At 36.6% G+C, this 20,989-nt stretch overlaps 2 long non-coding RNA genes and 1 other non-coding gene across 3 annotated transcripts; 2 read left to right on the forward strand and 1 right to left on the reverse strand.

Annotated features, from left to right (window-relative positions):
• Positions 1–4,960: 4,960 nt before the first annotated feature.
• TRNAT-AGU (transfer RNA threonine (anticodon AGU)) lies at positions 4,961–5,034 on the reverse strand. Its single transcript has one exon. It is a non-coding gene; the product is annotated as a tRNA-Thr (tRNA).
• Positions 5,035–8,595: 3,561 nt separating this feature from the next.
• Positions 8,596–9,338, forward strand: LOC130732161 (uncharacterized). Its single transcript, XR_009016957.1, has 3 exons — positions 8,596–8,723; positions 8,886–8,967; positions 9,242–9,338. It is a non-coding gene; the product is annotated as an uncharacterized LOC130732161 (long non-coding RNA).
• Positions 9,339–11,449: 2,111 nt separating this feature from the next.
• LOC130726540 (uncharacterized) lies at positions 11,450–12,895 on the forward strand. The gene is made up of 4 exons (XR_009014890.1): positions 11,450–11,837; positions 11,926–12,014; positions 12,116–12,225; positions 12,386–12,895. It is a non-coding gene; the product is annotated as an uncharacterized LOC130726540 (long non-coding RNA).
• The last annotated feature ends 8,094 nt before the right edge of the window (positions 12,896–20,989 follow it).

Consider the following 20,989-nt stretch of genomic DNA (forward strand, 5'->3'; position numbering starts at 1 on the left):
ACCTTGGTGTTCCTCTCTTGCATTCCAGGATGACCAAGGATAACTTCAATTTCTTGACTGATAAAGTTAGAAGAAAGCTGTCAAGATGGAAGGCGAATTCCCTCTCCTTTGCTGGAAGGGTATCCCTCACACAGTCCTGTCTGCTTAGCCTCCCCTCATATGTCATGCAAACTACACCCATCCCTTTAGGGGTGTGTAATGAAATTGAGAAACTTTGCAGAAATTTCATATGGGGCTCAACAGTGGAGAAAAGGAAGTGTCACCTCATCAGCTGGGAAACAATTTGCTCCCCAAAGGATTGTGGTGGTTTGGGCTTCAGAGATCTTCATTCGATAAACAAAGCTTATATGACAAAGCTAGCTTGGATTGTGAAGAAAGATGGTAACTGCCTATGGGCAAAGGTCTTTAAAGCGAAGTACAAATTCAACCCTGCAATAGGAGTGCTTCCCCATGCCACGAACTCTAGCTCTCCTACTTGGAAAGGTATTTGCCAAGCTTGGCATCTCTCAGATTTGGGATCCCACTGGTCTCTTGGCAATGGAAAAACTACCCTGTTTTGGAAGGATAACTGGATCCCTTTCTTTGGAAACCTGTTGCATTTGGTGCCCGAAACAGCTCCAAATTGGTTCAAGTCTACCCCTGTCAGTTATTTTGTAGAAAATGGGGAATGGAAGAAAGAAGCTCTGAGTCAGGCCTTGCCTCCAGACATCTATAACAAAATCATAGAGATCACCCCACCTAGGGAGGAAAAAGGAGAAGATAGCCTTTCTTGGGGACTCACCTCAGATGGTTATTTTAGCATCAGTTCTGTGCATTCCCTTATTCAGTATGGGAATACCCAATCCCACAATCGAACTTTTGATGTGATTTGGAAGTATAAAGGCCCTCCCAAGGTCCAAACCTTCCTTTGGAAAGTAGCCCATGTTCGACTCCTGACAAATGAGGAAAGGAGGAAGAGGAACATGACTTCTAATGCGCTTTGCCCTCGCTGCCAGGATACCGAGGAATCAATAATGCATGCGTTGAGGGACTGCCCCCATATCAAACAAATCTGGAATGCTTTCCTTCCTAACCGAGAATGGAGCAGATTTTTTAGCCAAGGTATCTCTAATTGGTTAGATTTCAACTTGCGTCGGAACTTTGTGCAATGTGGTGGCCTTTCTTGGCCCTTGCTGTTTGGAATTGTTGCTTGGCAGATTTGGAAAGATAGGTGTGACCTGGTCTTTAACAACCATATCACTGTGCCAAGCAACTTGATCATTATAGCCACCAGTTTTGCAGCGGAAGTCACCCGATCCCTCTCTAAACCTCTGGAAGTGAACCAGCTCCACTGCAGGGAAATTCAGATTGGGTGGACCAAACCAGAACATGGAACTTGGAAGCTGAATACTGATGGATCAGTTCACCCCAATCATGGCAAGGCAGCGTGTGGAGGTCTCATTAGGGATTGGAATGGAACTGTTCTACAAGGCTTTAGTACCACCTTAGCCTTCTGTAACCCTCTTCGTGCGGAGCTCACTGGAATTCTTAAAGGATTGCAGATGGCCTACGCCCTCAATGTTATTCGCCTCCTGGTGGAAACAGATTCTAGTGATGCCTTCAAACTCATCACTCAAAGCTGCTCCATGGACCACCCTTGTAGAGACCTTGTTAGGGAGATTGTTCATCTTGCTGATAGGAATTGGGAAGTCTGGTTTAGAGATACTTACAGAGAAGCAAACAAGAGTGCCAACTTTCTAGCCTCTTATGGTCATAAGGTTCAAGACCTTACCTTCAATGGGGACAACATACCTACTGGTCTCCTTGCTTTTGTTACTAATGATGTAATGGGAGTTTTAACTCCTAGACTAGTGTAGTTTCTTGTGTTTGTTCTGGGCTTTGCCCTCCAAATTATCAAAAAAAAAAATTGAATAGGGTGAAAATGGGTTATAACATATAAGAATTCCATTGATTTTATTTGGGTAAATATTAGGGTCGTTTTTTTTTACTATCAATGGTCTCTTGCTTTCAACTGTTGGATGGAGGTTAGATTTCCCACCCCCATTTTCGAATTTTCAAGTTCCGAATTATTTCGGAATCTTATATTCCGAAATTAATTCGTGATTTGCAGTGCAAAATACAATGTAACACCCCACTTTTGAGTGAAAAAATACTTCGGAAACTTAATTTCCGAAATATTTCGGAAATTAAGTTTTCGAAAAGTGTTTTAAGTGGGATGACATTTCTAATGAGTGGGGTGCTAAATCCAATGATCTTGTTGGATGAAGAAATTTAGCCTTGGAGAAATTCTTCAAAAAAGGACTAGAACCTGAACGCAAGCTCTCACTCTTAAAAACATGTAATATATGAAGTACGAGGACTCTCCTTCTAACCTAAACGTAGCATCTTAATTAAAAAATAAAAGGATTTTGTCGCTTAACACGATCCTTCTTAATAAGGAGCGCGGTCGTGCTCTATGAAATATTAACGGTTTTATGCACATGTACATGGCATGCTCTATAAAACATTCACGACTGTGTATTTTTTCAGCTTTTCTTAATTTTTTGGCTAAAAAGCACTTTTGGCCCCTGATGTTTCAAGTTTGTGCAAATTCTGCCCCTACTCTATTTTTGTCGACGTTTCTACCCCTCATGTTTTCAAATAGTGCAGCGTCTACCCCTCATGTTTTCAAACAGTGCACCGTCTACCCCTCACCTCATGTTTTCAAACAGTGCACCGTCTACCCCTCCGTCGGTGCACTGTTTGAAAACATGAGGGGTAGAAACATTTACAAAAATAGATAGGGGCAGAATTTGCACAAACTTGAAACATCAGGGGCCAAAAATGCTTTTTAGCCTAATTTTTTTCCATGTTTTCCTTCACTTTTCACTCCATCATCTTGTCACCTATCTATTGCACATTAAACATGAAAAAACATGAGTTATACCAAGATAATGCAACAACCAGAGCACAATTTATAGTGAAAAAAACATAGGGAAAGTAGTGCAGCCATGGTTTTATAAAAAAGAGTAAAGTACATTCACCATCCTCAGGTTTGTTAGAATTACACTTTACCCTCATTTTTATCTAAAATCTACACCCCACCCCATTTTATATAGGGGTAAATTTAGTGACGAAAAATATTCTTCATTAATAATTAGTTATTATTTAAATTGTTAATCAATAATTTTAAAAAATATTTTCAATATAATCCAATAAATTTAAAAATGAAAACATCACAGTCCTCCTCATTCTCTCAATCGCGTTCTTCCTCCGTAAATTCACAATGCAAATTCTGCAATAGCACACATGACCGGTTTACAAACCATATCTCGAACATAGTGAAACATGCTTGTGTTTTCATATTTGGTAATAATTCAATTTTAATCAAAATAATCTCTTTATACCTCCAATTTTCAAAATTGGATTGTAGACCCAAAAAGCAACAAAATGGGTGAAGAAAATAGAGAAACAAAATTAAGAAATATGAAGTGGATCGGAGGTTATTAGAACCCAACGATGCGGTGGAGCACCGTTTTTAACAAAATCCAACAACATCTTAAACCAACTGAGCGTTCGCTCACAACTTAAAGGGGTGAAGTTCACAAGAAGTAGTTGAACAAGTGATTTTGGGATGTGTGATTCACGTTCTGGGGTTCAGGTCGCACCAAAACTTTGAGGCATGGTGGTGCCATGAGGTTTCACATTTTGGGACGGTGGGTGTTAAAGGGAGCAAAGGCTTGGTGGTGACCGTTCGTAGTGAGAAATATGATTTGGAGATAGATGGACGTGGACTTAACAGACAGAGTGAATGATTTTTTTTAAATTTAATTCAGTAAAATTATTTTCATAAATTAATGTATGATAATGTATATGAATTAAATTTATTTAAATTTTAACTAATTAGTAATTATATTTTATTAGTGACGAATTTGTTTTCGTCACTAAATTTTGCCTTTATAAAAAATGAGGTGGAGTGTAGATTTTAAAAAAGAATGGGGTGGAGTATCATTCTTGCAAACCTTGAGGGGGTTAGTGTATTTTATTCTATAAAAAAACATGAGTAACTTAATGATACAATCATTCAATGTGTAATATTTTTGTTATTGTTAAGATATCCTTACGTTGGTAGTCATGAAACTTATCATCTCGGGATTGAGATTATATTAATGAGGTCTCTCTCAACAAATTTTTCTTCATGCACATTGCTCAAGAATCGAAGCATCGATTAAATGTTAATTATTCATATTTAAGTAGTTCAACTATCTACCAAATGTGCTAAGGGTCATTGGTATCCAATGTTTTAACTTGATAGTTATAAATCGCATAAAACAAATGATTCATCTTACGAGGATCTAGCTTGTCTACCACTAGACCAACACATTAACTCCAACACATTAGTTAATGGTTTGATACTGCACATGCTATAATTCATGAATTGATAATAGTCCAGGACAACAAAGTGGAATTGAAATTCATTTCATTGGGAAATTTCCATGGTATCTGAAGGCTGGATTGGTTCATTTCATATAATGGGAAATCATGTCATCATCACATTGCAGATTTGCAATCTGAACATTTTTACTATTTCTTTGTCACAGCAGGTTGTGCTTTGCTTTGATTAGAAGGCAGAAATTTTACTGTTTCATATGTGGCAGAATTTTGGTGATGTTGGTATGGATATCAAGCTGCTGACACTGATGAATTTTGACCAGTGGCAAAGAATACTTCTTATTTCATCTCAAGAAAGCTCTGTAAACTGAAACATTTCTGATGAAAATCTGGGATTTCCTTCTTGTAAGAGGTGATGGCAGAGGGATGTTAGAATGTTAATTTGCATTTCTTATTTAAATGTACTTGGACATTTGATCAGCCCAAAAATAATGAGATAACTGAAATGCTCAGACCAGATACGTAACAGACTAACAGTAGCAAACAACGAAAATGCCAAAAATTTAAGTGGAAAAATATCATGAAAAAATGCTTTCATTGAGAGTTGAACTCAAGACCTCCCGCTTACTAAACGGGTGCTCTAACCAACTGAGCTATGAAAGCAGATGCTATGTAAGTGCCAGTTTTAGGTAAAAAAAATAATGTTAACCTACGACCGGTGGTTTTTAAAGCGCGAGGTCAGAGAAGATACTTTAGAATATACTTTTGGTATAAATAAGAATAAGAACATAAGAACATAAGAACATTAAAAAGAAGACAAAATAACATAACAAATTGGGACCCTCTTCTGATTTTCACAATGCAGAAAGCTCCCATTGGGACTTCATGCCCTAACCATTTGCACCCATGGACTTATACAGTTATATCTTTACTTTCATGATAAAATAAATAAAGATGATATTCTTTTTTTTTTCTCAAAATATCCCACAACAGGAAGTTGTAAGACTATCCCTTCAAGATTATGAGATATAAAAATGGATATTCTATTAGCTAAACAGAGCCAATTGTTATGCCGGGTAAAATGAAGTTGGATATAATTATGTTTAGTAAAATTAATTTAAAAAAATGAATTTATGTTTAAGAATTGTGCATGTGTAAAAGTAAGTTTTTTTTAAAAAAATAAAAATAAATGTGGTTTGGTTAGAATCAAGTAAAATCTCTTTTACAAATAAAATTTCTAAAATAAAATGAGATGATATATATAGAATAAAAATGTGAAGTTTTCAAATAGATAATATTGTAAAAGAATTTTTAACACATTTTATTCTCAAATGGAACAAACCCTAAACCTTTCTAAATACATTTTTTAATTGAAGTTTGAAAACATACTTAAAATAAGTATCCAAATGAAAGGACACATATTGCCCTTATTTTATATGGAAACAAAAAAAAGAGTGAAAACCAAATGACCTCATATATAGGGATGGCAATGGGTGGAGCGGGGTGAAGAGTGCTTCCTCGCTCCCTATCCCTCTCATTTGTTCTTGTTCCCATCACCCATCCCCATGGTGATGTGGGGTTTTTCCTTAACCTCGCTCCTCATGGGGATCCTAACACATCATCAAAATTATTTAAAAAATATATATTTGAAAAATACATAAATTTATGCTATAAATCTAAAAACCAAAGATGACAACGCAACCAAATCAAATTATAAATACATAATAAAGTTCAAATAACATTAATTGAAATTCATCACATAATATATGGAGTCAACAAAATATGAAATTTGAAATGTAAGTACCAACATTCGAACAATTCATTCAAAATGTAAAGTTGAAAACTAAAATATGCCCTTAAACGTTCAACTCATAAAAAAAAGTAAAATCTTCATTTGTAAGCAATCTTATTTAGGACCTTTTTATAATTTGATATTTTTTTGTTAGCCATATATATAACTTTTTTTATCGAAGATATTATTATAATTTTATTTATACATACAAGGTGGGAACCCCTCAGGATAAAAGACTGATCCCCACTTCTAGTCCCAAATTTATCTTTAGGGATTTTCATCCTCATCCTCACATTAAAAATTCTCTAAAACCACATGCATATAACTCTACTAGTATCCACTATCCAATGCTGCTAGTATCCAATGTCTAGATCCAGACCATCACTGCCAGACGTGCGCAGCACTTCCTATTAAAAAACTATCACGGCTGTTCTTAAGCTTCATTTCATTTAAATTGTTTTTTCCCAATATTTTATTATTAAGTCAATGATATGAGCGTCTTAATTAACCAGAGCCTTTTACCAGGCCTGAAGGAATTGATACTACTCCAGCCTTGTTAATATTAATCACCACAAATTCAGTGTGTATTTTTTTTACACTTGGAATAAATTTACAGTGTGTGTGTATAAATGAACCGATTTATTTATTCTATATATACTTTGCAAAATTAATTTTTTTTCATTTTATGTTACTTCACACCTAAAACATCCAAGCACAACATGACGCAGAAGGTAGTTAAGGACACTAGAAACTGAAGCCGTTGTTTTGTCATTTTAAAACCATTTGTAAATTACGAGGCTACTTAGCTTTTTGATTTTCTTAACTTAAAAAAGTTCTGTTAAAAAATTCACATCAAAAGAAGAGTTTGTTCTTCCTTCAGATTCAGTTTGAGCTTTGATTCTTTAAGGTGAGGCCATGTTGTTTCAATATAAAGTTAAGGCTCATATCCTAAATTTTACAGTGCCTACAGAACCAGATGATATGAAAAGGAATGCCAACAATTTCAAAAATTAAAAGGAAAACAATATATTTTGAAAATAAGAGATCCAAATCAAAAATTTATTTCAAGGTTTGTCTAAATCACTCACCTAGTATTTACTTTGACTAAAATAATCCTAATTTAGATGCCCTTTGTTTGGAAAATTCTAGCTTATAATACATGTTAAATTTTGTTCAAATTTGAAATTGAAAAAACATGAAAACCGATCTCATCTAACCAACATGTTTTGATCGGTTCGGTTCTAATTTTTGCATGAACTTAATTGGTTTAACCCAACCTATGTGCAGCCCAACACCCAAGCACTTAAGGGCTCATTTGATACGTCGTAGAATAAGTTTATACAATACATTATAAGTTTAACCATTATTTGGTGCTAACATTGTATTGTATAGACTTATCTATATTCCTTGCAAAAAAAAAAATTAGACTTATCTATTAATCAACTCTTATATATTAAACTAATGAGTTATTTAATCCAGCATATAGATACACGATAAACAAGGTCTGATAAGATAATGACTATAAGTTACTTGAAATTATATGATCCGCTGACACAACCACTATCACCCTCAACCGTTGTCACCATCACCGCTGCTGCCATTACTATATATCACCACCGCCACCAAGGCTACTACCGCCATCGCCACCGCTACCTCAATCACCACCAACATCTCCACTGCTACCACCACTCTCCACCAGCACAACCAACTTTATCACCACCCTCACCACCACTTCACCACCATCGTCATCATCACTACCACTACCATTGTCACCGCCACCACTACTCCCACAACCACCACTATTGTCACCATGACTACTACCAATAACCACCACCCTTCGCTATCGCTACCGGCGTTGTCACCACCGTAACCCTCTGGTACGGTTGAAAAAAACGGAAAAAATAGATAGAACAGTAAATGAATCTATTGTGATTGTAATTGTTGAGTGTTACAATGAAGTGAAGCTTCTTTATATAGAAGCTAATCGAACAGTTAGGTCCTAACAGAAAGGTAACTGCCACTAACGACTTCTAACTACAACTAGCAACTCTTAATAGCTAGTGTCCAGCTGGCACGCCACACATAACCTGTGATATTTTCATATCTCTATTACTCTATATATACTTATACCTAGGGGTGAGCAGAAATTTCGAACCCGACCGAACCCGCTCTACCCGTTTCAAAAATCACGTCCGCGGTCGGGTCGGGTCGAGCCACGGGTACAGGCGAAATTGGCTGGCGGTTACGTGCGGCCACAGTCGGTCGGAATCGGTGGGAATTTTGGATTCCGTCGATACCCGACCCGAACCGACATAGCACTGCAGATATGATTATCAGTATAGTAGGACCATCTGAAAGACTGAAATCTCGTGAGGAGGCTCCCTAGCCACTCAAACTCTGAGTATCTGACATTTCAATTACCCTCTCTCTCTCTCTGAAATTTAACCCTAGAATATAAGCCAATTCAATTCACTCTCCCTCCATCGTTACCCTAGCTCGCCGCTGCTGCGCTGCATGTCTTCGTCCCTCTCCCTCCATCGTTCATCCACTCTCCTCTCTGGTAAGACATCTTCTCAGCTCTCACCATTGTTCTCACTTCTCTAATTCTCCTCTCTCCATCTTCTTTCTCACTGAAATATGCTTGAAATTGAAACCCGTCCCCTTGTTCCTACTGAAATCTGTTTCTATAATATGTTAATATTTGTATGGTTCATGTGATTAGGAGGGTAACCGAAGCAAGGGCTAAGGATATCATCTTTTGACTGAAGACTTCATACTTCTGAGTTCTGAGAGCACTTTGTCTGGTATTTTTTAAGATCCTTATTTCATATTTTTATTGGGTATTCTTTGTACTGTAGGTTTTATTTTGGCTGTGATAATAAGTGTTTTGGTTGTGATAATGTGAGTTTGCTTTGGTGCTCCATGAATTTGTGAAATTTGATGGCTAATTTGATGGCATGTATTTTGTTCAAAAGCTAATTTTGTGTCATGTATTCTGTAATTTATTCTTCAGCTTCTAGTTTTACAATCATTAAATATTAAAGTCATTCATTTACTTTGATTTCTTCTTTGTCATAGAAATGAAGAAATCTAGGCAGCGTTTGACGGCACCAATGCCTTTACCAACTGAAACCGACAATCCCCCAACTGCTACACAGCCATCCAATGCCACCCCAGCTAAAGGAGGTGCTTCTGGTGGAGATCAGCCTTCTACTCAACAGAAGCAAACATCTACTGCTGAAGCTACGATAACTGATCCCGCTCCTAAAAGTAAAAATAAGCGAAGACAAAATGCTAGTGGCTCTCGGAAGTCTTCTTCTATATGGGATCACTTCACCCATGTACCTGATATTGAGGTTGATGAGACGACTGCAGCTTGTAATTATTGTGGTAAGAGGTATTTAGCTGATTCTAAGCTTCATGGTACATCAAACTTGTGGGCTCATTTGAAAGTTTGTGTTAAGTATGCATATGCAATCAGTCATGATTCTAGCCAAACAGTCCTTGCATTTACCCCTGGTATGACTGGTGAGTTGACAGTTGCAAGCCTTAGATATGATGCGGAAACATGTAGGAAAGCTGTGGCCATGTTTGTCATCTTAGATGAACACCCTTTTAGTGTAGTTGAGGGTATTGGTTTCAAATTACTCATTAACAAAATTCAGCCCCAAATGACTGTCCCTTCTAGATTTACTGTGACTAGGGATTGTTACCAACTCTACCTTGATGAAAAAGTGAGGTTGAGAGGTTTTTTTAAATCTAATTGCAATAGGGTGACACTCACAACTGATTGCTGGACATCAATCCAAAACCTCAGTTATCTAACTCTCACTGCACATTTTATAGATAATGACTGGAGGTATCAAAAAAGAATTATAAGTTTTTCTGTTGTCCCGAACCATAAAGGTGAAACCATAGGTAGACATGTGGAAGAGATTTTGAGGGAATGGGGGTTGAGGAATGTTTTTACTCTCACAGTTGATAATGCATCATCCAATGATAAGGCTATAGAACATTTGATAAAGAGAGTGAGGACTATGGGTGGTTTGGTGTTAGATGGAGAGTTTTTTCACATGAGATGTTGTGCCCATATCCTCAACCTTGTTGTCAATGATGGTTTGAAGGACTTGAATAAGTCCATTAATAATATTCGCAATGCTGTTAGGTTTGTGAGGTCCTCACCCAATAGACTTGCCAAATTCAAAGAGTGCATTGAGTTTTCAAATATAACTTCCAAGAAATTAGTATGTCTTGATGTTCATACTAGATGGAACTCGACATATATGATGTTGGATGCAGCTGAAAGGTTTCAGCCAGCATTTGAGAAGATGGAATTTGAGGAGTTGAGTTATGTCGAATACTTTGGGACTGTTGGGCCACCTACTGCTGAGGACTGGGAGAGTTCAAGGGTGTTTGTAAAATTTTTAAAGATTTTTTATGATGCTACCAAAATCTTTTCAGCATCAACACACATGTGAGCATGCATTCTGCATTTCATCAATTGGCTTTGATCCACATGGAGCTGAAAAAGTGTTGTAACAGTTCAAACTCTTCTTTGAGAAAAATGGGTGTGGAGATGAAGCTGAAATATGATAAGTATTGGGGTAATATTAAGTCAATTAATAAACTCCTTTACTTTGGTGTAATTTTTGACCCTCGATACAAGTTCAGTTATGTCGAATGGTCTTTTCTACAAATGTATGGTGAAAATCCAACATTCCTAAATGAAATGTCAACTAGTGTGAAGGATGATCTTACTAGAATGTACAACTGGTATGCTTCAGCCCATGAGGAACGGAACAGATCTGTGCAATCATCTCATGACCCTTTGGAGGGGAGTGGACAAGGTGCATCATCTACTCCGGTTGAATGTTCATCATTTTTAGAACGGGCAGATGCTTTTAAGAAGCATTTAAAGGAGAAAAGTTCAATTGACAGAAAAACTGAGCTTGAGACATACTTAACTGAAGCTAATGTTGAAGGAAATGACAAATTTGACTTGCTACTATGGTGGAAGCAAAATTCTGGTAGGTTCCCTATACTTTCTTCCATGGTGCGAGATGTCCTTGCAACCCCTGTTTCAACCGTGGCATCGGAGAGTGCATTTAGCACTGGTGGTAGGGTGTTGGAGCCCTTTAGAAGCTCCCTTAGCCCAAAAATTGCTGAGGGTCTGATTTGTGCCCAGAACTGGTTGAAGCCTTCTCTTTACCAATTCAAAGATCAAGACCTTGATGAGGAGTGGGAGCTTAATGATGAGATTGTGGCAGGTATTGTTGTTTTGTTCTCTTTTATTATGTGTTATACTATTGTTTTTTTTTTATAAATTTTAATCTATTCTTTCACTTCCTTTTCATATGACCAAGAATTACAAGCAGCAGCAAGTTCTATGACCCCAGGAGGATCAGCTTCAGCAGCTGGAACATCCTCTCAGCCAATGAATATTGGCTGAAAGCGCAACTTAAAAGTGTACAATTTCCCTTGAACTTTTTAATCTTTCCTTTAAGTACTCAAGTTAGCCAATTCTGATGTGCTTATTTATTTTATGTATCTGTTACAGGTGCCTGACTTTTTTGGAGTCATTTGCAGGTCAAATGACTCACTATAATATTATATAATATATGTAGGTTATTTTGCAAGCATTGTAGAAGGTTGTAATGAACCTGTTTTTTGGGAGGTTTGTACCACATGTCAAACTGTTTTGAATTCATTATTTGTTTTATCAAGTTTTTTCCGTTCACCTATGCTTTTCCAATTACTTCCAGGTTGAATCACCTATGTTGAACATGATTTTTTTGGTGGGGCAGCAGCAAGGACTCTTAAGGATGTGCACTAAATTAATCACAACATGTTGGTAATTACTTTCTTCCTTTTGTAATAACTAAATGTGTGTTTCCTTTGCTTTTAATTGTTATGTTTATTTCTGATTACAATATTTTATGATTGCATTATTAGCTTTTTGAAAGACTTGTTGGGACACTTGGATAGAGGATGAATCTGATTGCTGATGAGATGATAAAGAAGCTTATGAAGGACATGGAAAACATTTCTTCATTCCTTGTTGGGTAATGAAAAAAATTGCTTTCTTTTAGTATAAGTGTATGCAATGCATACATGATTTGGATTAATAATTTTCTTTTGTGTGGTGAATGGTGATTATAGAACTTAATTATCGTTGCTCTCCTATAATATCTTTTAATCCATTTAGCTTACTCAATCTTGCAGGATTTGGTTGGGTTCTTGTGTGTGCTGATCATAGACATGCTGAAGAGGGAATCCTACATGATTTTATTTTCAGTTTTCATTCTTTATGGATATTTCAAGTCTAAAGTCTTGTAATATGATTTAAAATCTAAACTTTCGTAGTAGACACAATGTTGTTAATGCCTTAATGCTCTGCTACTTGTGGCTTACTCGAAGACCCTTTTAGTGTGATTCAAGACTCAAGTTTTAGTTGTAATTTGGCAGTTAAGATACAATCCAGTTTAAGTTTATGTGAATGTTATTATTGACTATGGTTATTGAGCTTTTAAGTTCTAATAGAACCAATTTGTGATGTGTTTTACTTGGCTGGTAAAATTGATCAATAGGTTATTATTGATTTATTGGCCATTTGGCGTCTTAATTAGCTTTGTGATGTTTTATTGATGTTAGGCTTATTGTTGGTGGGCTTATTATTGACCCACGTTTTATAAAAAAAAATCTCATTTTTCCTTCAAAAAAAAAAAACTGGCCAAAAAAAGTCCAACCCAGTTAAGGCCCAAACCGAACCGACTAAACCGCCTAACCGTTATAAACCGACCCGACCAAACCGATTTGGCCCACGGTCGAAATCGGTCCAAATTTTAAGCTGTTCGGTTCTTGGCGGTTGGGTTAGATTGGACCCGAACCCGACCGAACCCGACCGTTGCTCACCCCTACTTATACCTACAACACTTCCATAACCACCACCACCATTACCGCCACCACAACAAACTCCACCATCCCTCACAATTGTCTCCGCCGCTACCACCACTGCCACTCTGCCGCACCTGCCACCATCTCTACCACACAACCACCACCATCACAGTCTGTCTCCGCCACCGTCACCCCCAACTAAACATATGATTGTATCAATTTAAATGATATAATAAATTATGCAGTTTATGAAAAAATATTGTATAATATTGAATTTTTATCAGACATTATACTATTAGGCCTAAATTAATGGTGTCTCTTAACGTTTTTGACTAAAAATAAAATAAAAGTAAGGGGACATAAAACGAGAAAGAAAAAAAAATGGAGCCAAAAAAAAGAGAGATGTTTTACCGGGACCACTGAAACATATTATTGCCATTCAAATTTTATAATTTGATGGTGACTAAAAAAATACTAAACATATTATGTTATGAATATTTGGATGTCCATCAGAGTTAGGAGTCCATGGGCCAGTCCCATATGTATACTTGTTCAACACTCCAAACCTAATAATATAAATACAAGGGAGTCTGCACCTTGCAGAGCATCCCTAACAAACTATTTCTCTATCTCTCATACATCTCTCTTCCTCTCTTTACATACTTGTGTACTCTTTATTCATAACACGTTATCAGCACGATAGTCTCTCCATAATTCATAAGTGAAAGAGTAAGTATCACTTCCAGAGTAAGTACCACATCCATGTGGAAGGTTATAATTTTTATTTCTTCCTTCTTCTCCTTCTTCTTCGAATCATTTATCTATGAGTCAATAAGTACCATAGTAATAAATATGAATCCTGAAGATTCATAGCCTTACAGTCCAGAAGCACTGTAATTGAATTATTTTGCATGAGTCAAGAAGATTCATAGCCTTACAGTCCAGAAGCGCTGTAATTGAATTATTTTGCACGAATCAAGAAGATTCATAGCCTTACAGTCGAGAAGCACTGTAATTGAATTATTTTGCACGAATCAAGAAGATTCATAGCCTTACAGTCGAGAAGCACTGTAATTGAATTATTTTGAATGAATCAAGAAGATTCATAGCCTTACAATCCAGAAGTATTGTAATTGAATTATTTTGCATGAGTCAAGAAGATTCATAGCCTTACAGTCCAGAAGCGCTGTAATTGAATTATTTTGCACGAATCAAGAAGATTCATAGCCTTACAGTCGAGAAGCACTGTAATTGAATTATTTTGAATGAATCAAAAAGATTCATAGCCTTACAGTCCAGAAGTACTGTAATTGAATTATTTTGAATGAATCAAGAAGATTCATAGCCTTACAGTTCAGAAGCACTGTAATTGAATTATTTTACATAAATCAAGAAGATTCATAGCCTTACAGTCCACAAGTACTGTAGTTGAATTATTTTTGAGAAAAAAAATATGAATCCTAAAAATTCATAACCTACGAGTCTGGAAGTACCGTAGTTGATTGTCTAAAATATGGATCATTAAGATTCATAACCTACGAGTCAAGGAGTACCGTAGTAGAACTTTTTTTAAATATGATTCCTGAAGATCATATCCGAATTGTATTGTATTGAGATATATTCTCTTTGAACTATGAGTCAAGATGTACCATAGCATGAATACACAAAGAATAGTTCATGAAGAACTAAAAATTTATATGAATATTAAATCTCAACAAGATTCAATAGATTTATTGGATACTTGAATGTATGAGAGAAATTACTCTATACATATCATTTAGTTGGTTTGATCATTCTTCTTCCGTTCCTTGACATGAATGGAATATTATTGAATTTTGCTATTAAAAGTGGAAGAAATAAAGAAAAGAGTGATAAGATATATCTTGAATTGATCATTTTTTTTTGGTTACATGAATTGTCACTTTATATATTGTTTATCATGTAAATCATTCTACAGTAATTGATTAATTTGAAGTGATTATTTTTTTATTATTTAGATATATCCACATAACATTTGAAACAAAATAATCACGTAACACAATAAAATACTTCTATCTTTAATCTTATTTTAATGTTACATAAATGTTAGATAATTGATTGATTAAATCTTACATAATTAAGTTTTTTTTTTATATTTTCTTCCCAAAGATATTTAGATATTTGTAAAATTTTAAATTTATTTACTTTTATTATAAATGATTCTTTATTTAGTCATGATAGTGAAAAAAGAAAAAGAAAAACCAAATCTGAAGATTGGTTTTGTGATTTTCGAAAGAAAAAAAAAAGAGTTATAATTGAAAGGTAATTATTGATTTTGAATACATGTAGAAACATTTGTATGTGGATGTAAGTATATTTTCATTAGTACATAAATCTTTATTAAATCTTAAAGGACTTTTTTAATGTGTAAATATTTATATTTATGAGATCATGAAGATAGTATATTTAGGAATAGTTCTATGAGTTTGTTATAGAAATTATTTTCTTTATTTATGACAAACAAATTTATTTACATGTATTTGAACTTCCTTCTTATATGATAAAAGAATATTTAAACAAACTTAGCTGTTTGAAATGATCAAAAGAAGAAGACCTTAAAGTATTTTGTCAATACATTATGGTTCCTGAAGAACTATATCGTAATCATTATAAATGATCAAGTTGATTGAAAGATATGTGTCTATCAAGTAAGCTACAAAAGTAGCTATATTAAGGAATGATTGAGATATTTCCTGAAGTGAATATTTCAACAAACATGACAAAAGTTGTGATCAATTAGATCAACGCATAGTTAAATGTCCCTGAAGGACATCCAATGACATATATGGTATTGTTTCATGAAATGAAACTTTTGTGGTGGCTCTCTAGAAGAAGCCTATGAAATTTCAAAGCAATATCTTAAAAGGGATCATTAAAGACACTCTTGAAAAGATCCATTGATCAATAATCTTATATTTTTTTCAAGAAACAACCCCAGATGCGGTTGCAATCCTATAAATGGTATTGGCCATGATAATGACTCCTCATATCGAAAGTCTTTGTAAGGCCCAAGTTTTTCAGTTTATACCAAGTGAATAAATTCTTATTCACCAGTAGGTTTGATGCATGGCGAAGGGAAACCTGAACAAGAGTTTAGTAAATGAAATAAATGTATGAAGGAGAAAGTTCAGGAAAAGTCTGAGGTTCGTATTGAAGTCGATTAAAGTTATAGCACGATCGTTTTACGCTTAAACCTAGGTCAGAAACCCTAGTATATAGCTAATTTTCACTTTTAGGCACGACGGAAGTTAATTCCAAAAATCTTCAGAGAAATGTTAGAACTTCTCTTTTTCCATATATCACAATCGTTTCGAGGCGAAACTCTAGAATCTACGAACGTCCGATTCCAATCATCGGAAGTTTGCCGAAACCGAAACCCTGGTATTTCAAAACCTTAGAATCACTCGACAATGAAGACTTTTTCTATTCAGAGCTTCAAATGAATATTCCACACGAGTACACCCATTTCTCTTGATGATTTCAATCTTTCTTCCGAAGGAAGTTTTCTATTCCGACATTCGATGCAAAAAGCAACTTATCGGGTAAAATAGTTTTATACCGACTATGCATTAGTTGCCAAAAATACAAGGAGACCTCTTTATAGTTTTGGAATTCTTTTGCCAAAACATATCTATTAATTCACGGAGAATGACGCCGGAAAAATCAGATTCGCGAAACTTTAATTTTCCCGCGAATTTCCAACCTTTATATATAGCAAAGAAAGGAAGAAAAACTCAAATTTTCCTCCATTTTCTTCATCAAGGCCGCGAGTTCTACAAGAGAGGGAGAAGAGAAGATTTTCTTCATCGTTTGCTTGATCGTCGATCAATCAGTTGCTACTTCAAGGCTTCGAGGTATAGTCGCTAATCCTTACCTCTGATCGCTTTTTCCATAGCTTTTCTGTAGAGTTTTCTGAGCGGATAGTTTATGGGTTTTTGCAAAACTATCCTGAATCTTTCATTTCTGATTCTAAACCTCTTCCTTATGCGCCCAAGATCACTTCTGCCGGGTTAGATTTTCCGTTATGTCGCCGGAATTCCGCCGGAATCAATTTGAGCCTAAAATACCCATTTTTGGAGTTTTTGGTGTAAAGCTTCAACCTTTAGGCTGAAAACTATCGCCTTAGCTTAGTGCTAGTAGGATTAGTTGTCATAAACGTCGTTGGTGACGTCCCTGCAAAATTTTATTTTTGGGATTTCAGTTTTGAAAATCCTAAGTTAAAAATCATGACCAAAATACCCCTGCGACAGTTTTTGATCCGATAATTTTTCCGAGTTCAGAATACCCTTAGTTACGGCTTATGAAAGCATAGGAACCAAGTTTGATCGAAGAAAAATCGAGTCTCCTAATTACCTAAAGTGGCCGAACCTATTAAAGGGAGAGGAGGAAATTTCCTTTTCCGAAAACTTGTCTTTTCGCGCTAGATTATCGTTGTAAGATCAAGTTTTGATCTAGTAGTACAACTCTATGTTTTGATGATTACAAGTTAACCTTTTGATATGAACAATTGTGGTACTCTAACGTGTTTTTCTGAGTGTGCTATTTACAGGCTCTGACCTCAACTCAATCTCACACAAATCAGAAGCACTGTGTATAAAGAGTGACCCAAGCAACGCTTTCGCATTCACCATGTTCAGCATGAACAGTGGAAAAGCTTCAGAAGTTCTGAAGTTATACAAACTCTGATGAGGACTCAGTCACTAGAAGCTTTGAAGATCCAGAAGTTCTGATAATCAAGAAACACTGAAGGTTCAGATGTTCTGATGGTGTAGAAGACTCTGAAGATCCAGAAGCTGAATAGTGGAAACTCTGAAGTCCAGAAGCAAGAAACTCTGAAGGCCATGTTCTTCCCTCTGAGTTCAGAATCAGAAGATACAATGGTCAGAGGATCTGTGCTTTCCCTCTGACTCTGATCAACCGGCTTCACAAGTTCCAATACGAAGCATTCCTCTGATCAGAAGTCTCCTAGGTTTAAAGGTCGCGTCGCTATCCAAGTACAAAAGCTACTGTACCTTCCTGACGACCTACCTAACGTTCTCAGCCACAGCAGAAGCTGGATTTTCCAGAACTGCCCTCCAACGGTAGCATTTCCCATGCATCGCTCAACCCTAATCCTTGGAGTATATAAAGAGGCTGAAGACTGAAAGAAACAAGAAGAAGCATTCACATACGCAAGACATATTCGAAAATCTTCTAAGTTTTCTTTCATCTGAAATTCATTGAGTTTACTATTAGCTTTTTAGAAGCAAATCTCTTGTAAACGATTCTTTGATAAACAGTTTGTTTAGTTCCTTTAGGAGATCAAGGTTGATCGGATCCTAGAGAAGACTAAGAGAGTGAATCTTAGTGTGAGCTAAGTCAGTGTAATTGTTAGTCACTTGTAGGTTTCAAGTGCAGTTGTAACTCTTACCTGATTAGTGGATTGCCTTCATTCTAAGAAGGAAGAAATCACCTTAACGGGTGGACTGGAGTAGCTTGAGTGATTTATCAAGTGAACCAGGATAAAATCCTTGTGTGCTTTTCTATCTCTTATCTTTAGCACTTAAGTTCTCGAAAGATTTGTCAAAATCTTTAAGGTGGAAGTTTTATACTGAAAACGTTATTCAAACCCCCCCTTTCTACCGTTTTTCATACCTTCAATCGTACCTTAGAGTATAGATTACTTCGAGTAACCTTAGTAAGTATCGATAGCTTAGTTTTCGATAGATTCTGATAGTATTTCTGTGGTTTTGCTCTAAAGGTGATTTTGAGGAATTCCCAGAGGAGCAAGCCTTTGATTGTGAACAAGTGTTAGGAGATCGTCCTGGAGAATCTACAGGTGAGGGCTTCTCACTGGATCTCTAGTTAATGCTTAGGGTCGATGTTTCGACATTGTTTACTGTTTATGCACTGGAATTGTGTGTAGTTGAAAAATGTTTTCTGAGGCTTCGGCTGACAATGTAGATGATTCATCTACTGAATGTTTTTGAGATTGTCTTACATGCTATGTGCTATGTGGGTAATCTAGGATGTGTGGTGCATGCTTTATATGCTAAGTGCTAAGTGTTTATGATGCGATTTATTGGTATATGACATGTTGTTGATTGTGATGATTTAAATATGCTCTGTACTGGAATCTGAGATTCTGAATGGTGAGAATAGCGGGCAGGTCATGCCGATTTTATTTTGAGAGTTTTGAGAAAGTTTGATAGGACGAACGAGGTTCGGGCCTTAATTTTGTTTAATGGATCGAGACATCCTCTGGAAGCGACTTGGGATTGGGAGATCCTGAAAATGTATAAGACTTGCGATAAGACAAAACGGAATCTATTTTATAAAGAAAATTCATAAGACCTTAAATAACCTCAAAACCTTTAAGTAATGATAACAACCTCGAAGGAAGGCATTGGAAGTCAAATCATAGTTTTGGAAAAACGAGGAGTGTCGTCGGATCCAAGTGTAGCGTTTGTTATCGTGCTGTTGGAGCAGCGTTTGTTGTTGTGCTGTTGGAGCAGCGTTTGTTTGTTGTGCTGTTGGAGCAGCGTTTGTTGTTGTGCTGTTGGAGCAGCGTTTGTTATTGTGCTGTTGGAGCAGCGTTTGTTGGGGTGCTGTTGGAGCAGCTATGTGTCGTTATGAAGTGTGTCTTTTGTCGCAGAAATCGACTTTACCTTAGGGTAAGCTTTTAGAGACATTAATTTAGCTAGAACACGTGGCGACGTGTCGAGTGAGATCGGAGACGTTGATTGACTAATCATCTTGCATTCATGCAACATTAATGAGGTATTAACACAGGACGTACTCTGGACCTCGTCGGTTTCCAAAATGGTCATAAGACCCGGAATGCCGTGGAAGAGCGTTTGTAGACGTCTCTTGTAGCAGACCGAAATGGCAGACCTACGGGTTTACTGCTGATCTGGCTACCTTTGTGTGGTGTAAGAGGCACGCGGGCCGAAATGGTTCCACCGTGGCTGGTGTTAGGGCTGATCCGTTTGATGTCCATCCCTTTCCGGAATGCATGTGGTTAACTGGGTTAACCTGCATATCATTTCATGCAACATGCATACTGACTTAGTGATGAGTGTGTTTGATACTTGTTAATTCTATTTGAGGCATGTTAACTGTGATTTATCCTGAGATATGTAACCCTAGGATGTTATCCCTAGCTAAAAGCCTAAGTGGCTATCCTATTATCTGTATCTATCCTTGCTATTATTTACATAATTCTTTGGAGTTGACCCTCGCGTCTTATGTGTGTGCTTTGGCGAACAAACGCCCTTTGTCAGATGTCTTTGGCGGACTAGTTCACGACGGTTCACCCTTCGGGGGAAACTAGAGTTGGGATGCTGGAACAGGAGCGCATCGCGATAGCGAGCGGAGGACGGAGGATGTACCTAGACTTAGTCGTTCTGGATTCAGATTCGGACGACGATCACGCTAGCATGTAGGATTGAGTGTTAGTGTGAGCTCCTCGAGATGGGATTAGTGTAGGAGTAGAGTCTTAGCTCTGAACATCATTTGTTTCATTCGGGACAGGGTAGTTTCCCACCTATAGCTTTTTGTGTGGTTTCGTTACGGGAATCACAGAGAGTTGGTTGGACTTAGGAAGTCTTGTTTCAGGCCGATGGGCCAGCTTATTCTCATTTTGAGGGATAGTGTTGCGGACACTTAACCTTTTCTTTTGGTTTGTACTTTTGCCTACGGGCGCTACTCTTCTATTACCCGTCACTGGAGGTTCACTCGTGACGAGGTTGCTACTTACAGCGGGGGCTGTTTATATATTGTATATTAGTTTTATTACTTTTCGCACTTGGGTTTTATTTATTTCAGTCTTGTCTTAGTTATAATCGAAAAAAAAAAATATATTCACGTTTTTCCGCATTAAGTTTACTTTTGGTTACTAAAGTGACGCCACCG

Source organism: Lotus japonicus, chromosome 1 (genome assembly GCF_012489685.1).
Source record: "Lotus japonicus ecotype B-129 chromosome 1, LjGifu_v1.2".
NCBI lineage: Eukaryota > Viridiplantae > Streptophyta > Magnoliopsida > Fabales > Fabaceae > Lotus > Lotus japonicus.